Source organism: Mandrillus leucophaeus, unplaced genomic scaffold (genome assembly GCF_000951045.1).
Source record: "Mandrillus leucophaeus isolate KB7577 unplaced genomic scaffold, Mleu.le_1.0 Scaffold50, whole genome shotgun sequence".
Classification (NCBI taxonomy): domain Eukaryota; kingdom Metazoa; phylum Chordata; class Mammalia; order Primates; family Cercopithecidae; genus Mandrillus; species Mandrillus leucophaeus.
This window is the reverse complement of record NW_012105365.1, coordinates 4,380,763-4,400,085: the sequence shown is the minus strand read 5'-3', so window position 1 is coordinate 4,400,085 and position 19,323 is coordinate 4,380,763. Positions and strand designations below refer to the sequence as shown.

Here is a 19,323-nt window from a genome sequence, read left to right as displayed (position 1 = left end):
GCACAGCGGACACCCGCTGGATCCAGAGGGATGGAAGTCAGCGGCGGGTCTGCGATGGCAGCAAACAGCAGTGGTGGACGGTGAGTGAAAGCTCAGCTTGAACTGTAACAAACACGGACCAGAAGGGTGCAGTTGCAAGATTCAATAGAGTGAAATAGAGTGAAAAACAGAGCTCCCATACAAAGGGAGGGGACCCAAAGGGGGTTTCCGTTGACAGTTTGAATGCCTGGGTTTATATCCTGATCATTGTCCCTCCCGCTGTGCTCTCAGGCAACAGATGATTGGCTATTTCTTTACCTCCTGTTGTTGCCTAATTAGCATTTTAGTGAGCTTTCCTTACTATCTGATTGGTTGTGTGTGAGCTAAGTTGCAAGCCCTGTGTTTAAAGGTGGAAGCAGTCGCCTTCCCAGCTAGGCTTAGGGATTCTTAGTCGGCCTAGGAAATCCAGCTAGTACTGTCTCTCAATTTGATTATTTCTTTACCTCCCGTTTTTAGCCTAATTGGTATTTTAAAGAGCTCTCTTTACTACCTGATTGTCTGGGTGTGAGATGAGTTACAAGCCCATGTTTAAAGGTGGGTGCAGTCACCTTCCCCAGCTAGGCTTAGGAATTCTTAGTCAGCCTAGGAAATCCAGCTAGTCCTGTCTCTCACTTCCAACCCCATAGATGGCTAGGTCCTCTGTGAAAGGAAACTGGATTGGAACAGAGCCAACATTCCGACCACATGAGGGCAATTGGGTATTGACAAAGTCCTCTAGAGCAAGCCTGTCCCCTGAGTCTTGTAAGGCTGGCAGTCACTCTAAAAGCTTTTAACTGGCTGACAGGGGCCCAGTGTTTTGTTTAACTTTTAAAAATGAGGATGAAAAGCCTCAGAAATGAAAGTAGAGTTGGAGGTCCACTCCTACTCATTCTTCTGATGTTTCCTTTCCCAGCCAATGCACCACAATGTAGAAGTCTCTCATTGTGAGGTATCACCCAGAGTTCTTTGTCACAGGATCAAGAGAATTAACAAGCATGGACACAAAGGGTGAGGTTGGAGCAAAAGTTTAATAAGCAAAAGAAGAAAGCTCTCCACCACTGAGAGGCGGCCTGGAAGAGGGTTGCTGTTTTTACAGTTGAATGCAAAGGCTTTTATAAGAAAATGATGATAGCTGGACATCTCATCTGCATAAGGCATGAATTTCTGGTAGCTCCACCCTGTCCTCCTAGTGCACATTTGGGCCCTTAGCTTGAGTTACTCCATATTGCTTTGTTCCCTTAACTGTGCATGTGTCAGAGGATGGAATTTTCCATTGTGGACTTGTCTGGGCAAGTCACCTGTTTAGCCTTTCTTATCTGTGCAGCTGTGGGCACATCTTCGGCAAGCCCCCCTGTGCAAGTTTTCTTATCTGTGCCTGCAGTCTGTTCTTTTGTTTGAAAGAATTCAACCAAGGACCCTCCCTAATTGCCTGCCTGACTGGTTTCTTCCTTTCTATAATCTCAGTGACACCAATAGGATTGAAGCATTATTTAGTCTCACTGACATTTGAGAACTAAGATGTTGATGATCATCATGTTGTCAGAAATCACTAATGTTTAATATATTTATGATATCAGGCTCAATAGTTAGATGAAAGTCAAAATGAATGGCTTTTGCAAAAATTATAGCAGTGAGAAAATTATGGCAGTGAAAGAGATCTGATTTAACCAACCCCCACCTTGCCTTTAGCTGCCCTTAATTATTACTGGGCTTAGGTCAAGATAACTTTGAGAGACATTTAGTTTATAGTTTAAACGATAATAGCCCTTCTCCAAAATAAAACTGCCTTTGTAAAGCTAATGAGAGAACACCAGGCTAGGAGGACAGAGGTGCCTGAATTCTGCTAAGGTGTAGACATAAACCAGCCATTATTCTGGAGGTCACAAAATATGCAACTTCCCCAATTATTCCTGCAGAGAACATCACTATTGTAGAACGTAAGTTTGGCCTTTTGATTTTTTTTTTTTCAGGATTTTTGGCATGTCTGTCAACCAGTGGCTCTACCTGGATTGGCCAACCACTCCTGTGGCCCCACTCAGAAAGGATGCAGAGCAAGAGGACAGCTTCTGCTCCCTATGATTTCATCTCCAACCCAACCAGTCAGCACTCGCTATACCCTAGCCCCCTGTCCACCAAACTACCTTTGAAAAGCCCTCACCTAAAACCCTTGAATGAGATTGATTTGAGTAATAACTTTGTCTCCGACATGGCATCACCAGCATCAAAGTCTTTCTTTACTGTAATGCCATGGTCTCTGTGAGTTGATTTTGTTTGTGCAGTAGGCAGAAAGAACCTGTTTTATGGTTACAGAAATAGGCTATTTCAAGTAACTGACTACATGTTGCTAGTGTTTTTCTATTAATGTTATATACAGAGATAAACGATATAAGTCTCTCTAGTCTTTCTCATTCCAATTAGTGAAGTTTGTTGAAGCTCCCCTTCTTCAGGAGATGTGGGAGGACTTTTTCTCTCACTTAATTCACTAGGCTACCAATGGTAATTCATTTGAATTGTGTTCTATTGCTAGACCATAATGGCAGCTCAGGTTAGTATTTATGTGAACATTTTTCCTTGTTTTGTTAGGAAAAAAAATGTATTTCAAGGCTTTGTTGTAAACAGGTTGACTTTAAATTAAATGTTCTTGTTAATAATTTAAGGAGAGTCATTAAGTTATGACTGCCCTTTGGAACACAAATGTTTATTTAAGTTCAGTATTCTGTTTCCCTAGAAATAGGATTTCTATACTCTTTCAGAAGTATATTTGGTAAAATGACTTGGCTGCTTCTATATTTAAGCTTCCTTTTGAAATGAAAATTTGTTCCAACATGAATTCTAAAGGTTCAGCAAAACTGCTCATGAATGATTGGTTTTAGATGCATCTTTTGATGTTTCAGAAATTTCTGTTAAGGCCAGGCACTGTGGCTCACACCTGTAATCCCAGCACTGGGAAGCTGAGGCAGGAGGATCACTTGGGCCCAGGAGTTTGAGACCAGCCTGGGCAAGATAGGGAAACCCTGTTTCTACAAAAAATATATTTTTAAAATTTGTGTTTTGTCCTGCAAGCAAGTTTTAGAAAAAAAAGAATTTAAAAAATTAGCCGTGTGTGGTTTTGCATACCTATGGTTCCAGGTGGGGCCACGGAGTTCCAGGCTACAGTGAGGTATGAGGTGCCACTGTACTTCAGTCTGGGCAATAGAACAAGACTATAGAACAAGACTGTCTCAAAAAAAAAAAAAATTAAAAAAAAATTATTAATTAGTTCTCTCTTGAATCAAGAATATTCAAAACCTGTATTTTACAGATTCAAAATTGGTAAAATGTGGCTTATCTTTTTTCTTTAAGATATATAGGCTGCTTTTTTTCCCATTTTTTGAACATCGTTTTACTCTCCTAATATTTTTCTCTTTTCCATAAAATTAAATTTACCGTTGAAATTGCATCCTTCTATAAATTCAGATTGTTTATAAATATGGGTTTGGAAATTAGCCAGTTTAAATTTGAAATTATTTTATCTTATATTTTTAAAACTAAAAAATATGAATGTTGTAAGAAAAAGAAACAAAAATTTTGCAGATGCCTATATTTAATAATATTTTTTCATTATGAAATTAAGATATAATTTACACATCATAGCATTTACCTGTTTGGTTATACATTCAGTAGTTTTAAAAATATATTAACATATTCACAAATTTGGCCAATAGTCACTAATATCTAATTCTGGAATATTTTAATTAATCTAAAAAGAAACTGCATACTCATTAGCAGTCACTCACCATTCCACTCTCCTTTCAGTTTTCTGTTCCTATGGATTTGCTTACTTTAGGTGTTTCATAGAAATGGAATCTTACAATATGTGACTTTTTGAGTTTGGCTTCTTTTACTTCTTGTATTATTTACAAGGTAAATGCATGTCGTAGCATGTATCAATACTTTGCTCCCTTTTGTGACTGAATAATGTTCCATTGTATGGATATACCAAAATTTATGGTCATTTGGGTTGTTTCTACCTGTTGCCTATTGTAACTAGTATTGCAATGGATATTTATGTACAAAGATTTGTATGAGTGCCTGTTGAATTCCTTGGGTGTATAGACCTAGGAGTGGAATTCCTGGGCCATAAATTCTATGTTAACATTTTGAGGAACTGCCCATTTTTTTCCACAGAAGCTGCACCATTTTACTTCCCACCAGCAATAAATAAGGATTCCAATTTCTTCACATCTATAACTAGACCATCCTCTCTAACACTTACTTTACTTTTTCTAATACCCATCGTAGGTATGAAGAGGTATCTCACTGTGGTTTGGATTTGCAGTCCCTTAGTGACAAATGACATTGATTCTCTTTCATCTGCTTATTGGACATTTGTCTATCTTCTTTAGAGAAATGTCTTTTTAACTCCTTTGCCAATTTTTATAATCAGGTTATTTGTATTTTTGCTGTTGATTTGTAAGAGTTTCTTTTAATATATTCTAGATATTAGAGCCTTATTTCAGTGGTCCTCAATCTTTTGGGAACCCAAAACCAGTTTCTTGGAAGACAATTTTTCCATGGATGGGGACTGGAGGGGATGGTTTCAGGATGAAACTGCTCCACCTCAGATCATCAGGCTTTAGATTCTCTCATAAGGAGTGCAAAACCTAGACACCTTGCATGCATAGTTCACAATAGCGTTTGCAGTCCTATGAGAATCTAAAACAACCACTGTTCTGCCACGGGGCAGAGCTCAGGCAGTAATACTTGCTCCACCGCTTACCTCCTGCAGTGTGGCCCAGGTCCTAATGGGCCATGGACAGATACTGGCCTGTGGTTTTGTATCTGTTTTAATTTTAAATGTCTTATTTTATATATCATGTCTTATTTTATATATAAATAAAATGTCTTATTTTATATATCAAAATTAAAACAGATTATATATATCAATCTCTTTTCATTTTAAATGTCTTATTTTATCTATCATTAGAAAATATATGTTTTCCCATTGTGTAGGTATTTTTTTATTTTTAATTTTTGTGAGTAGGTGCTTATAATTTGTAGCATACATGAGAAATTCTGATACAGGCATTCAATGCCTAAAAATTACATCAGGGTAACTGGGGTATCCAACACCTCAAGCATTTATCTTTTTTTGTGTGTGTTACAAACATTCCAATTATATTGTTTTAGTTATTTTTCAATTTACAATGTATTATTTGTTGACTGTAGTAACCTTATTGTGCTATCAAATACTAGATACTATTCATCCTATCTATGTTTGTACCCATTAACCATCCTCACTACCCCCTCACCCCTACTACCCTTCCCAGCCTCTGATAACCGTCCTTCTACTTTCTATCTCTGTAAGTTCAACTGTTTTAATTTTCAGCTCCCATGAATAATTGAAAGTATGAGAAGTTTGTCTTTCTGTGCCAGGCTTATTTCCCTTAACATAATGACCTCCAATTCCAATTCCATCCATGTTGTTGCAGATGATGGGATCCTATTCTTTTTTATGGCTAAATAGTATTCCATCATGTACCACATTTTTCAATCCATTCATTTGTTGATGGGCACTTAGGAAGCAATTTAAGTTGCCTCCAAATCTTAGCTATTGTGAATAGTGCTGCAATAAACATTGGATGCAGATATCTCTTTGATATACTGATTTCGTTTCTTTTGAGTATATACCTAGCAGTGGGATTGCTGGATCATATGGTATTTCTATTTTTAATTTGAGGAACCTCCATACTATTCTCCATAGTGGCTGTATTAATTGACATTCCCACCAGCAAGGTACAAGAGTTCCATTATCTCCACATCCTTGCCAGCAGTGGTTATTGCCTTTCTTTTGGGTAAAAGTCATTTAAAAATGTTTGTTAGGTGAAATAAAATATTAATTTATATTTGGTGGTAAAGGAAGACTAAGCTGAGAGCTGAAGGATGAATAATTGTTGCCAGGTGGAGATGGTGGGAAGTGTCCTTGAAATAGATGGAAGAGCATGTGAAACATTTTAATTTTAAATTTGTGTATTTCATTGTTTTAACGGCTATCTCCCTGTCTAGCCTGTGAGTTCCATGAGACTAGAAAGCATTACAGTCTTATTCTCTTAATTTATTTCTTGCTCTTAGTACCGTGATGGAAACAATAAGTATTGTTGAATGGATGAACAAACAAGAAAATTAAAATGTACCATATTAGGGCATTTAACCAGGACAAAACTTTCACTTGCTTATGGGCTTGTGACATTTATCTAGAACTACTAATATTCCTAATGCTTGAATGTCATTTCCAAAGCCTAGGTTTCACTTACCACAAATATAATCCAACTCATTGATTTCATATTTTCTGAAAACACTTACGGTTCTGTAGACTATTACTCCTTTTCTCCTCATGAGCTATCAAATTGCAGTGTTTCCAAAGGGCTACCATGGTGTTTATCTCGTTCCTGGTGCCAGGTACTAGGCTTCAGCCTGTTGTTATAGCTTTCCCAATGCTCATTCTCACTGTCATACATCTGAACAAAGATGGTTTACAGATACATAGTACAATGTGCAAACACACAATTATTGCTGATCTGGGTTGGGCATGGTGTAATTTAAGAAGTAATCTAGCCACACATGGTGGCTCATGCCAGTAATCTCAGCTCCTTGGGAGGTTGAGGTGGGAGGATTGCTTAAGGCTAGGGATTCAAGAACAGTGTGGATGACATAGACCACAGCTCTACAATTTTTTTTTTTTTTTTTTAAATTAACTAGGTATGGTGGCACATGCCTGTAGTCCCAGCTACTCAAGAGGCTGAGGTGAGAGGATCACTTGAGCCAGAAGTTCAAGGCTGCAGTGAGCTATGTTTGTGCCACTGCATTCTAGCCTGGTGACAGAGCAAGGCCCTGTCTCTAAAATGTTTTTGAAAAGAAGCAATTAAGTAATAAAACTGTTTCCTAACTCAGCTCTGCCAGTGTGTGCCCTGGAGGCAAATCACATCATTACTTGCCATTTCAACCATAACATAAGGAAATATGCATTATAATAACTTTTTTATGCTTTTAAGTTCAGGGGTACATGCTCAGGTATGTTACACGGGTAAACTTCTGTCATGTGGGTTTGTTGTAGAGATTATTTAATCACACAGGTATTAAGCCTAATATCATCAGTTATTACTCCTCTGCTACCCTCCACCATTCTCTGAAAGGCCCCAGTATGTGTTGTTCCCCTCTATGTGTCCATATGTTCTCATCATTTAGCTCCCACTTACAAGCAAGAACATGTGGTATTTGGTTTTCTGTTCCTGTGTTAGTTTACTAAGGATAATGGCCTCCAGCTCTATCCACATCCCTGCAAAGGAAATGATCTTGGAGATGATCTTGTTCTTTTTGGTGGCTGTATTAACTTGTTATCTTACTTTATGGAATTAATAACTCAAATAGTAATAAACAAGATTTGATAAACTCCAAAGAATTTTACTTTTTTAATTGAGAAAGTTGAAAGAGATAATAAATAAAGACTCTTCTATTTTTAACATTTTATAATTCTGGAATAGTCCGAAGATCTCATGAGTGCCTCTATCTTTTCTCCAGGTAAATACTACTTCTATACTTGTCCATGGGATCCCATTCCACTCTCACAATGAGAAACTTAACAGCTACATGTTATTGAGATTGCTTTAAATATTATTTTCCCAAGACAATACAAGCCCGAGTCTGGCATCACTATTTTTGGCCTCATGACTGCTATATGCCACTCCTGTAGGATCGTGATTAAGTATAAGCCTTTCCAGCTGCCTTTATTTAATTACTTTTGGTTCCCAGGCAAACTTGTTATTAGTCCATACTTTCCACTGTGCCCATGCTTCTACCTGTTCAACTCTGCCCTTTCCTCAGCTAGACACACCCTTTTCCCATTCTCTACCTAACAAACTCCTGCTCAGACTCCTAATTTCAAGGACTGGCACTGGACATTCTCTATCATTTTAGTTTGTGTTATTCTTATTTAGGATTCTTAATACGAGCCCTCTAGACATGTAGGTCCTGAGATTTTCTGACTTGCTTTGCATTCTATTTGCTTAGAGGGTAGGGAAGGACTATCTTATTGAAGGGGCAGATTCCTGGGCCCCACTCTTCCCATCCAATTCAGGAAGTCAAGGGCAAGGCTGGAAATCTGCATTTAATACAAACATCCCAAGTATTCTGATAAAAATTGTAGCCCATCCTTTCATCAATACTGGAGGTCTAAATTAATGAGCTTCAGGGGTCTGTGAACCTCGAGAAATTCTTTATAACATTTTGTGGCTTTACATATATTTGTATTTTTCCAAGGAAAGGTTTCATAACTTCCAACAGATTATTAAAGGAGTCTGTGATAGAATTTTTTATAAAAAGCAACACTTTATAATGTTATTTACCATAAATATATATATTTGGCTTTGTTGAATAAAACTTCTTCCTTACTTGAAGAAAAAGTAAAAAGCATGAACTCAGAAATATCAATCTCCTTTCTATAAATAAATCAATTTTGATGGCTTGGTAAACTATGAAGTACTCATTATAGAAAATAAGAAAAATCATAGGAAAGTGTAAATGAGAAGACAAATATTACTCGATAACCCAGAAGCAACCACTGCGAATGTTTTTTGTTATATTTTCTTTAAGGTACCAAAATGCTTATAAGGTCTAATATAAGCATTTTACTCTGTAAGACATTCTTCAATATACAAAAAAAAGATAAAAATGTTTAAAATGACTAAGGACAGTAGACACACAAACACACAAACCTGGACTGCACACTTTAAGTTCTGGAATGCCAGTTTTAACATAGAGCAGGCAGCACACATCTATACTGCTGGAGGAAAGGGGAGTCCCAAAATTCCACCTGTCATTTGCATTTAAACAGGAAAAGTACAAGACTAGTAGTTAGATAAATCTTGGTTCTGATCTCTCTTTCATCACTTCCTGGGTAAATAATTCTAGAGAAGTCACTTAATATTACTGGGATTCTGATGATTGACCTCTTATAGAGACAATGGCACATAACACTTTTGAAGGCAGGATGCAGAAATTTATGATATCCTGAGGTCCGTTAGAAATATGGATATGCATATTCACAAATATACAATTATATGTATACATACATACATACATACATATATATTTATATAAAATTATTATTCATGTTAGGCCATTGGAAAATGCAGACAGTTGCAAAGAAATAAAAATATCCTATATTCTTATAACTCAGAGGTAAAAGCTCTTATCCAGTGTGTTTTTTTAACACATTAAAATTCAAGCTGCATCCACTTTGGCTTGACATTGTCTTAGAGACACGCAATGTATGTCTACTAAAATGATATGTGCCATATGTTGAATTTTTATTCAAAAGCAAATATTAATGCAAGGGATAGCATTGAGAACTGTATAAGTAATAAAAAGATACATAAGTGCAGCACTTATATTTATACAAGCAGAAAGTCAAATGTATTGTGTATAGAAGTTATATACTTGGACAGTCTATGATTATTTTTCACAGTATCCTTGTTTCACCATAAAATACAATGAAGTATACCTAAGGACTCTCACCTTCTATGAGCTGCCATATCCATGGAAACAGAAAACTGGGAAATTCAGAATTATCTCCTTGATTTGTATCTGTATTTAACATAATGCTGGGCAAGGAACAGTGTTCAATAAATACTTATTTGTATAGCCTTTTACCTCTTTAACTAGTCACACAGCAGCTTCTATTAAACAAAAAGAAAAAGAAGTGAACCTTGTGCAATCCAAAGCAGAGTCCAAAGTAGTTAAAATGCTAAAAAGGAAACAATATTAGGCAGCCTGTGGTCAGTGTATCAAGTTGCCCAGGCACAGTTAACTGTCCCAGTTAGACAACTTCAGTTGCACAAGGCCTCAGGGTGAAACTGCAGCTGAGAAGAGGTCACAATGGTTGTGAAAAAGACAGGCAGTGAAAATGATCTTTGAGGAGACAGGTTGTGTAGTCGGCCTGGATTGCTAGTGAAAAGCCGAGAAGAGGAAAAAAGGGAGAAGAAGAAGAAAGGTTTCTTAAAAGGGAATAGCAGACTCAAGAGACGGTGGAACCCACTTTGTTTTCTAAGGAATCCTACAAGTTTCCTGTGGTGGATTGTAAATCACACACTTGTCATGACTACTCCACTTTTCCATGGGATTTCTGCCCTGCAGGAGACAATGCCACAATGAACTCTGCTCGGAGATACCTTGTAAAGCTCACGGGGAGTTTCTGAGAGCTATAAAATAAGTAGGGATTCTGGAGAACAGAGAGCAATAATTTTATTTCCAAGAGAATGCTGAGGTCTAACCAGTAGGGTTTAAATGATTAGCCCAAGACCACATGTCTTTTAGCGACACAATTAAGTTTCTAGACTTCCCCTTCAGCACTCTATGTTACCATGCCTCAACCAGTCATCTAAATTGCAATGGTCCTGCTGTGGAATCTTGGGGCTTATCAAGGTTGTTCTAAATTTTATAAACAATGGTTTGTTGTTTATTCCAGAATATTATAGGCTCATCTGGAAAATTACATCTGGAAAAAAATGATACCCCTAAAGCCTGAATGGTTTTATACACCAAGATAAGACTGAGAACCCAGAAGAGGTACAGGAAACACCTCAGACATTCTCAATACTTTATACAAAATATATTTGCTCAAAAAGCAAGGTGATAATGTTGAATAAAAGTTGATACACTATTGTGTAAACACTAATATGATAATAATATCTTTAAGCTTCTTTAACAATCTTAGTGCTTCAACATTATTTTATTTTTATTGACCTAATAATAAGTCATTTGAAGTTTTGCATAAAGGTGCCAAATTTCTATTTCTCAGGGAAAAACTTTCAGTAAGGAAGAGCCCTGAATTTCTTCTTTAGTACCTGCTTAAATTGAATGATTTCTCAAACATTATTATTGAGACCAAGTTTCACTCTGTCACCCAGGTGGGAGTGCAGTGGCATGATCACGGCTCGCTGCAACCTTGACCTCCTAGGCTCAAGAGATCCTCCTACATCAGCCTTCCAAATAGCTGGGGCTACTGGCGTGCACCACTATACAAGGCTAATTTTTAAAAAAGTTTTTGCAGAGACAAGGTTTTGCCATGTTGCCCAGGCTGGTCTCGACTTCCTGGGCTCAAGTGATCCACACCTCGGGCTCCCGAAGTGCTGGGATTACAGGCGTGAGCCACTGCACCTGGCCCTCAAAAATATTTTGTACGAAGTAATAAACATAATCATTAAGTGCATAATATTTAAAGTCATTCATAAAACTCACCCTCCTAAATATGGGAAAAGGTATCTTTCAGTGCCTTTCATTTTCCCGAAAAGTAGTAATTACATGGACTCATATATTCCAAACAATGGACAGACTGCGACTTAAGAGAACTGTCTAGTAAGTGTATTGGAGTAGCTGTTCCTACGAAAATCCTTAAATTATCGTTGTGTAAATTGATATTTTTATATCTACTTTGTATGACTTCTGAATATAAAGTAATCAAGAAATGAAGATGAGCTGTCTTCCAACTCCACCGAGACAGAGCTCAAAGGACACTGGAGTAACTGAAGTAGAGCAACCAAAACACTTCCCAGAAACATGCCAATCCTCTTAAAGAGAGACTTCTGTATTGTTATCGTGCCTTTTGCAATGCAGAAACGATAGCAAGAATGCTGCAGTGTGCTAGGAGTGCTTCCTAGGCAGTAAGCTTTTACCCCTTCAGTAATAAATTTCTTCTAAAAAATTAAAATACTGATTGAGACTCTTCTGTGTTTCTATCTCTTTACAGCTGTTCCCTCCCTCTGCTATACTTTCTAAAATATTTTCTAGCTTACAAACTTACAATGGCTTTCTATTGCCAAGAGCTTTCAACATAGTGCTTTGTGCTTTGCTAGCGTGAGCCTGGCTACACCTACTATGTGTCCTATGAGCTTTAGGGTCACTTGAATTGATATGGCCAGAGGCAACCAAAATAAAAAACAGGAAAGAAAAGAGATGGATTTAGAAGTCCTATGAATTTCGAGGAAGGAATTCATAAATATGCTAGTTGATATGAGACATTTTAAAGATATTGAATGTGTAGAACTAAAGTAAAAGCTAGGCAGGAAGTGGGAATATAGGGCATATCAGCGGTTGTGAGAAGTTTCAGTAGGGAGAGTAGTTCCATCTGGGCTCTAATAGAAAGTAAAACCACCTCTTCAAACTATAGTAGCCTTAGGAGTTTATGTTAGAAAAGTAACCAGTGACTAGAAGGAAAATAAAGAAAACAATTTTTGTGTTTAACTAATTTCCCTAAAATTGAGATCTTATTTGTACACAGTATATCTCCCAAGTCCCTCATATGTTAAAATATTAATAATATGTTTTTAGATGAACTTGACATGGTAGAATAAGGATGATATTAGAAGGGGGGAAAAGACTGATTTAGGAGTGTGGGCTTTGTCCTCCTTCAGCTTCTTGATATTAGGGATGGTTGTACAAACCATGCTTCATGTGCCTCTGCTTTGTAATATAAGGATTGTTAAGAATAAAACTATAATAAATGACGTGACTCTAACACTATGTAGAACAATTATATATCTCTTTGCCATTACAGAGGGTTCATCATGCAACATTTCAGATCATCATAAATATAAATTATCTTGACATATACTAAAGGAAAATTCAAATTTTGTTTGTGCTTCCCATTTTTCAAAGTTTCATGAGTTTAGGAGAGACTTTACCTCATCTCATGAGTGATATAAGAATACTTACTCTAGGACTTTTAAAAAGTATTTGGTAATGTTAAGTTTTAACATTTAATTTTACTCACAGGTATGATACGCAACAAACAAACAAACAAATCTCAGAGCTCAGAGGAGTTGCAAACTACTAAAGATGCCATGATAAAATAACACAGAATAACATGATCTCTTCTGTATAAACCCATAATGGAGTTCTCTCTGTTTGGTTTATGATCTGCCTTCTAATAGCTTAAGGACAGAAGAAAAAAACAGAATGATGGCTAAGTCACCAGAAGTATTTTAAATAATACAAGAGTTTCAATATACTTCAAAAAATGTATATTCATTTTTAATAGGCATTTATCGGAATATGCTATGCAAATCTTAAAAAGACAAAATACTGTACTAGAAAGGTAAATTACAAGCCATACTCAACATCTGACATTTTTCTCTAAGTACTGAATGCTAATTGAAAGGCTATAAATTTAAACTGCTAGTGGTACATTTCCATATGAATTATTAAAACTTAATTAAAAATTGAAGAATATTCTCCAAATTCAAAAAGGTCAGGTTCAAATGACAGCAAGCAAGATGCAGTATAATTGGGCAGGTCACCCACAATTCCATGGGTGGCCATGTTCTAGGATGATTTTCAAAATCAGATTATTGATAATATAATTTACTTAGGAACATATGGCCGGCCTGTTGATCAGCCCTCTTCCCCCACAACCCTCACCCACTGATGTTTCATTAGAGGGCTGATCACAGCATTTGTTATGTAAACTATAGGGTAGTTATTTAAAACTAAACCGAATAAAACTGGTTTCTTTTTGAGGATAAATAAACATAATTTCCCCTATTTTCTTGGATAGCTATATTTTGGAAAAATCCCTAGATACCATTAACATGAATATTATGCAATATATGGATTATAGGCCTAGTGTTATTAATAAATATTCATATTGAACTTTACAGTTGTTAATACTTTATTTCTCATAACTGTGTAGATGAAAATATGCCTGGGTGATACTGGAAAAACAAGAACATTGATACTTCCAGTTCATTAACTAGGTTAGATTGGCTTCCAGTTCATTAACTAGGTTAGATTGGCTTCTTAGAAGCATAGCATACATAAAAAGTCAATATTTCTGTACTAAATGAAAATTAAATATTATACTCTGGTATACCTAGCTATATTCCCAAATGTTATGACCTTGGAAAAATGCAATGGATCCTAAGTAACTAAAACAATCTTGAAAAAAATAAAGTTGGAGGGCTCAGACTCCCAGATTTCAAATCTAAAAATCTGTAGTAATCAAGACAGTATGGCATTGAATAAGAACAGATATGTATAGATAGATAAAATTGAATTAAGACTTCAGAAGTAAACTCTACCATTTGTGGTCCATTGTTTTTTTTTTTTTTTTTTTTGTGACAAAAATGCCACAGCAGTTCAATGGACAAATAACATAGTCTTTTCATCAAATGGTGCTGGAACAAACTGGATTTCCACACACAAAAGAAGAATTTGTACTCTTACTTCATACAATACACAAAAAGTAACTTAAATTGGATTATACGCATAAGTGTACAAGTAAATACTAGAAAACTGAAGAAAATACAGAAGTAAATCTTTGCAAACTTAGATTAGGCAATGATTTCTTAGATACAGCATCAAAATCACAAGTGATAAAAGAGAAGATTGATTTGTTGGGATCATCAAAATGAAAGACTTTTTGTGCTTCAAAGGACACTATCAAGAAAGTGAAAAGACAACCCAAATAAGGCGAGGAAAATATTTGCAAATCATATATCTGACAAAGGACTCGTATCTAGACTATATAAAGAAATTTTACAACTCATAATCCAATTAAAAATGGGTTGTAAAGAGGAGCGACAGCAATGCAAGATAGCAGCCACCACGGGCTCAGGAGTAAAAGTCCTTTGCAATTTCCAACTGTTGGAAGAACTTGAAGAAGGTCAGAAAGGAATAGAAAATGGCACAATTAGCTGGGGTCTAGAAGGTGACGAAGACACGACACTTAAAAGATGAACGGGGATGGTAATTGAGCCTCCAAGAGCAATTTATGAAAACCAAATATGCAGGCTTAAAATAGAATGTGGACCTAAATACCCAGAAGCACCCCCATTTGTAAGATTTGTAACAAAAATTAATATGAATGGAGTTAACAGTTCTAATGGAGTGGTAAACCCAAGAGCCATATCAGTGCTAGCAAAATGACAGAATTCATATAGTATCAAAGTTGTCCTGCAAGAGCTTCAGTGCCTAATGATGTCTAAATAAAATATGAAACTCCCTCAGCTGCCTGAAGGACAGTGTTACAGCAGTTAATCAAAAAGAAAAACCACAGGCCCTTCCCCTTTCGATTTAAGCAGTCCTCATTTTCCACAGTAGTACATTTTCCGGATACATCTTATAGATCTCAACATTCTGGAAAGGACGCTCCCATTCAAAGTAAATTTATCTTAAGATAGTGTAAATGATATTAATTTTTTGTCCATTTGAAACATGTAAGTTGTGCTAAATGTAACTACTGTCCACGTAGTTGAACGTCTGGGATCAAAAAAGTATATTTAAATTGATTCCCATTATAGCTGGTGCGGCACATCTATTAATAACTCAACTGTGAAAAGACTCATCACACAATCACCTTGCTGTTGATTACATGGTCTGGGGTCTCTGCCTTCTCCCCTTGCAATAGCCCTCTAGCCTGGGGGGCTTGTTAAGAGTAGATGTGAAGGTTTCAGGTCGCAGCCTGTGGGACTACTGCTTAGTGTGTGGGATGCTTTACCTGCACCCCTGGTTTCTTTAAGTCTTAAATTATGCCTCTTCAAGCCATCATCCTAACCCCCCCTCCTCTGCTCCCTCCCTTGGCCAAAGCATAGATTGTAACCCCTCCACTACTCTCTGAGATTGGCCTTTGGTGAGGAATTCAGGGATTTCCCCATATCTTCTCTCCCCCGCCTTTATCACGGGGTGCTGCTTTTTCTTCCTTCCTCCTCAAGTGTCTTTTCACACTATCACCAACCAATACCTTCCAAGACACTTCCTTGCTTTGGCCAGAAGCCATCAGGTAAGGTTGGAAAGAGTCTCTGACCTCCCTTGTTTAGTTTTAGAATCTCATTTACTCACTCTCCACCAGCCTGGGAAATGAATATTGGGTCATCAGCCCTGCCAGCTGTCATCATCAGCTGATGCATTGGTTTTAGCTCAGGTTTCGATAAGGTGAAGAGAATGGTTACCAGGGTTACTCAGACCTGCCAGCTCTCAGAGTCCTTGGTGGTTAAACCTGGAGAAAGACCACATGAAGACACTTGTAAGCATACATGATCCCTCTGCATTGTTTTATTTTCTTGTAATTGCTTTTGCTTTTAAAAATTGAAGAAGTTTTAAACAGGGCTCTCATTTGGTCATCCTTGCAATCCACTGGGGTCTAGTTTGGAATCCAACAACTGGAACAAAAAGAACCTTGGATACAGTGCATGCCTTGGTTTTGGTGCTGCTCCTGCTTCTCAAGATCCTCAGCAGGGATTAAGAAAGAAATAGGGGTACACAGCAGATCCCTGAAATTGGCAGACTTGACCTCCCGGAAAATTGCTGTGTTTTTCACTTTCTGTTCAGGACCACTACTAAATGCTGAAATGTGGACCCATACCAAACTAAAAACGATTCATTGTGTGCTAAAGTTTTTTTAAATTATTTGCGTAAAACCATCTTTTGAAGCAGCATTAAGTCTGAAAAGCAACTGACGTTTCCATTAATCTTTTTCTGGGGAAAATCTCAGTTCTAAGGATTTAACATCCTGTAAGTGAAGTTTAACGTAACAGTATTCCATAAGCAGCCTTGTTATGGTCAGACCATTGCCTAATTTTAATATAATTTTAAAATATGTACATTAATTAAAAAATGAGAAAAGGATCTTAATAGACATTTCTCCAAAGAGGATATATAAATGGCCAATAAGCACATGAAAAAATACTCAACACTCTTAGTCTTCACAAAAAAATGTAAATAAAAACCACAAGACACCACTTTACACTCATTAGAAGGGCTATAATTTTTTTAAAATACAGTAACGAGGGCTGTTATATTGTTATTGTAACTAAATGCACAGAGAAATTGAAACTCATATATTGCTGGCAGATATGTAAAAACAGTACAGTTCCTTTGGAAATCAGTTTGACAGTTTTTGAAAATGTTAAACATAGAGTTAACATATGACCCAACAACTCCACTCCTAAAATACTAAGATAATTGAAAGCCTGTTCACACAAAGCTTGTACACAAATGTTTATAGTAGCATTATTTAAATAGACAAAAGGTAGAAACAACCTAAATGTCCATGAACAAACAAAATGGAGTAACAAAAAGTAGTTTATCCATTCATCAGTTGATGAATCATGTTTAACGCCTGTTGGTAGCACAGAATTTAGAGCCACTTTGCTTCACTCTTTTCCTAGTCTTGTTATTTATTTCAATGGAAACAAAATATTCCTGTAAAGATACCTGGATTTTTGGATACAGAAAAAGTTGTGGGACTGAAAAAAAAATGAATGGAACAGAGATTTGAGTAAGAAGAAAATAATCTTTTTAAATATTTAAACCAAATGTTCTAAAATTAGATTATGGTGACTGTATAACCCTGTGAATATAGTAAAACCATTGATTTATGGACTTTAAATGGCAGAGCTTTATGGTATGTAAATTATATTTCAACAAAGATGTTAACAAAAGTTTTAAATGCTATATTTTGTTTAGTAAGAAGGCATTTTTTTCTGAGATGTAAAAACATCATAGTTATCTTAACTCTTCCCCTCAGATTTTGGTGGCAACTTTTCATATACAGTAAATATCATCAAAAGCAACCCCAAACCAAATCAATGATTAGTACTAAAAAGAGATCTTTTGTATCAAACACTGTTCATTTGCTGTTGGCAGTGGAGTTCATTTTTAATGCTACATTGACCTCTTTGCGACCAGTGTACTTTAATTTGCTGTTGGCTACTTACCAAAATGACCATATTTCTACTGCCCCCCCCCATTAAAAAGAAGAAACATCACAAAATTATTTCTTCAACATGTTCATTTTATACATCAGGATGAAATGAGGTTACAGATCTCCCATAGATTAGGGCTATTTACCGTATCTCCTTACTTATTAGGGTCACAAATCTTATCAGGAAGCCAGTTATGTAGATTGAAATATGAACTTCTTAGTCTAGCATTTTAATACTTTTTAATGGTGAAATTTATCTAGACTTATCTATAAAGGCTTTTGCAATTTGTGGTATGCTGAGTAAGAACTACAGAAGAACAAAAATAAAATATTTTTTAATGGCAACTTAAAAAATTATCACCACTTGTACTACTTACAAATTTTCCTCCAGAAAATTATTTTGACTCATAGTCAATTTTTTTTGTTTGTTTGTTTTGGTTTTTTTGTTTTTGTTTTTGAGACCGAGTCTCGCTCTGCTGCCCAGACTGGAGGTGCAGTGGCGCCATCTCGGCTCACTGCAAGCTCCGCCTCCCGGGGTCACGCCATTCTCCTGCCTCAGCCTCCCGAGTAGCTGGGACTACAGGCGCCCGCCACCGCGCCCGGCTAATTTTTTGCATTTTTTTTAGAGACGGGGTTTCACCATGTTAGCCAGGATGGTCTCGATCCCCTGACCTCATGATCCGCCCACCTCGGCCTCCCAAAGTGCTGGAATTACAGGCGTGAGCCACTGCGTCCGGTCAACTCATAGTCAATTTTTAATCTTGGAACAACTTCTTGCTATCAGAAATACTTCAAGTGTCTAAAACATCTTCCTTACCAGTCAATATCTCCCACTCCACTCTAAGAAATGCAAACTTGTTCAAGTTTAACCTGAATGCAACATAATTTGGAATCTATCATTAAAATATATATCACATATTTTGAAGCCAAACATAAATTATTTTAAAATACCTGCTTTTTGGTGATTTGGGGTACATATGCTTATCAGTATAACATATTTTACAAGATTTTTGTCTACATACTCAAATCTGTGTTCCATTCATTTTTTCACTCCCACAACTTTTTGTTTATCCAAGAATTCAGGAATCTTTACAGAAACATCTTGTTTCCATTGAAATAAACAACAAGAGTAGGAAAAAGAGTGCAGCGAAATGGTTCTAAATTCTATGCACCAACAGGCATTAAACATGCATAAACTTTTAGAGATGCCAAAACTCACTAAAAAGGAGAAAAAAAGTACAACGAAGGTTTCTGAGTAGTTTTTAGTTACTCAATTTAAGAACTTTATCTTGTAAGCAAACTTTAACATTATCCAGAGCATCGCACTTATATATAAAAGAAAAAGTTATTTATCACACCTTCAGAAATTACAACTACAAATTCCTAATCCTCTATTTAAAGTCTTTTTGGCTACATAGGTTTCAAAATTCAGAACTTTTCTTAGAATAGTACGTCTCCCATATGTTATGCAGCACTTCCAAAAGCTGTACTGTAATCAAACACAGTATTTCTGTAGAAAACTTATGAATATTTACACCAAATGAACATTCAGTTACAGATAGCCTCAGTTC

General features: G+C 36.5%; 1 pseudogene; it reads left to right on the top strand.

Moving 5' to 3' along the window:
* The first annotated feature begins 14,610 nt into the window (after positions 1-14,610).
* Positions 14,611-15,087, top strand: LOC105550974 (annotated as a pseudogene).
* The last annotated feature ends 4,236 nt before the right edge of the window (positions 15,088-19,323 follow it).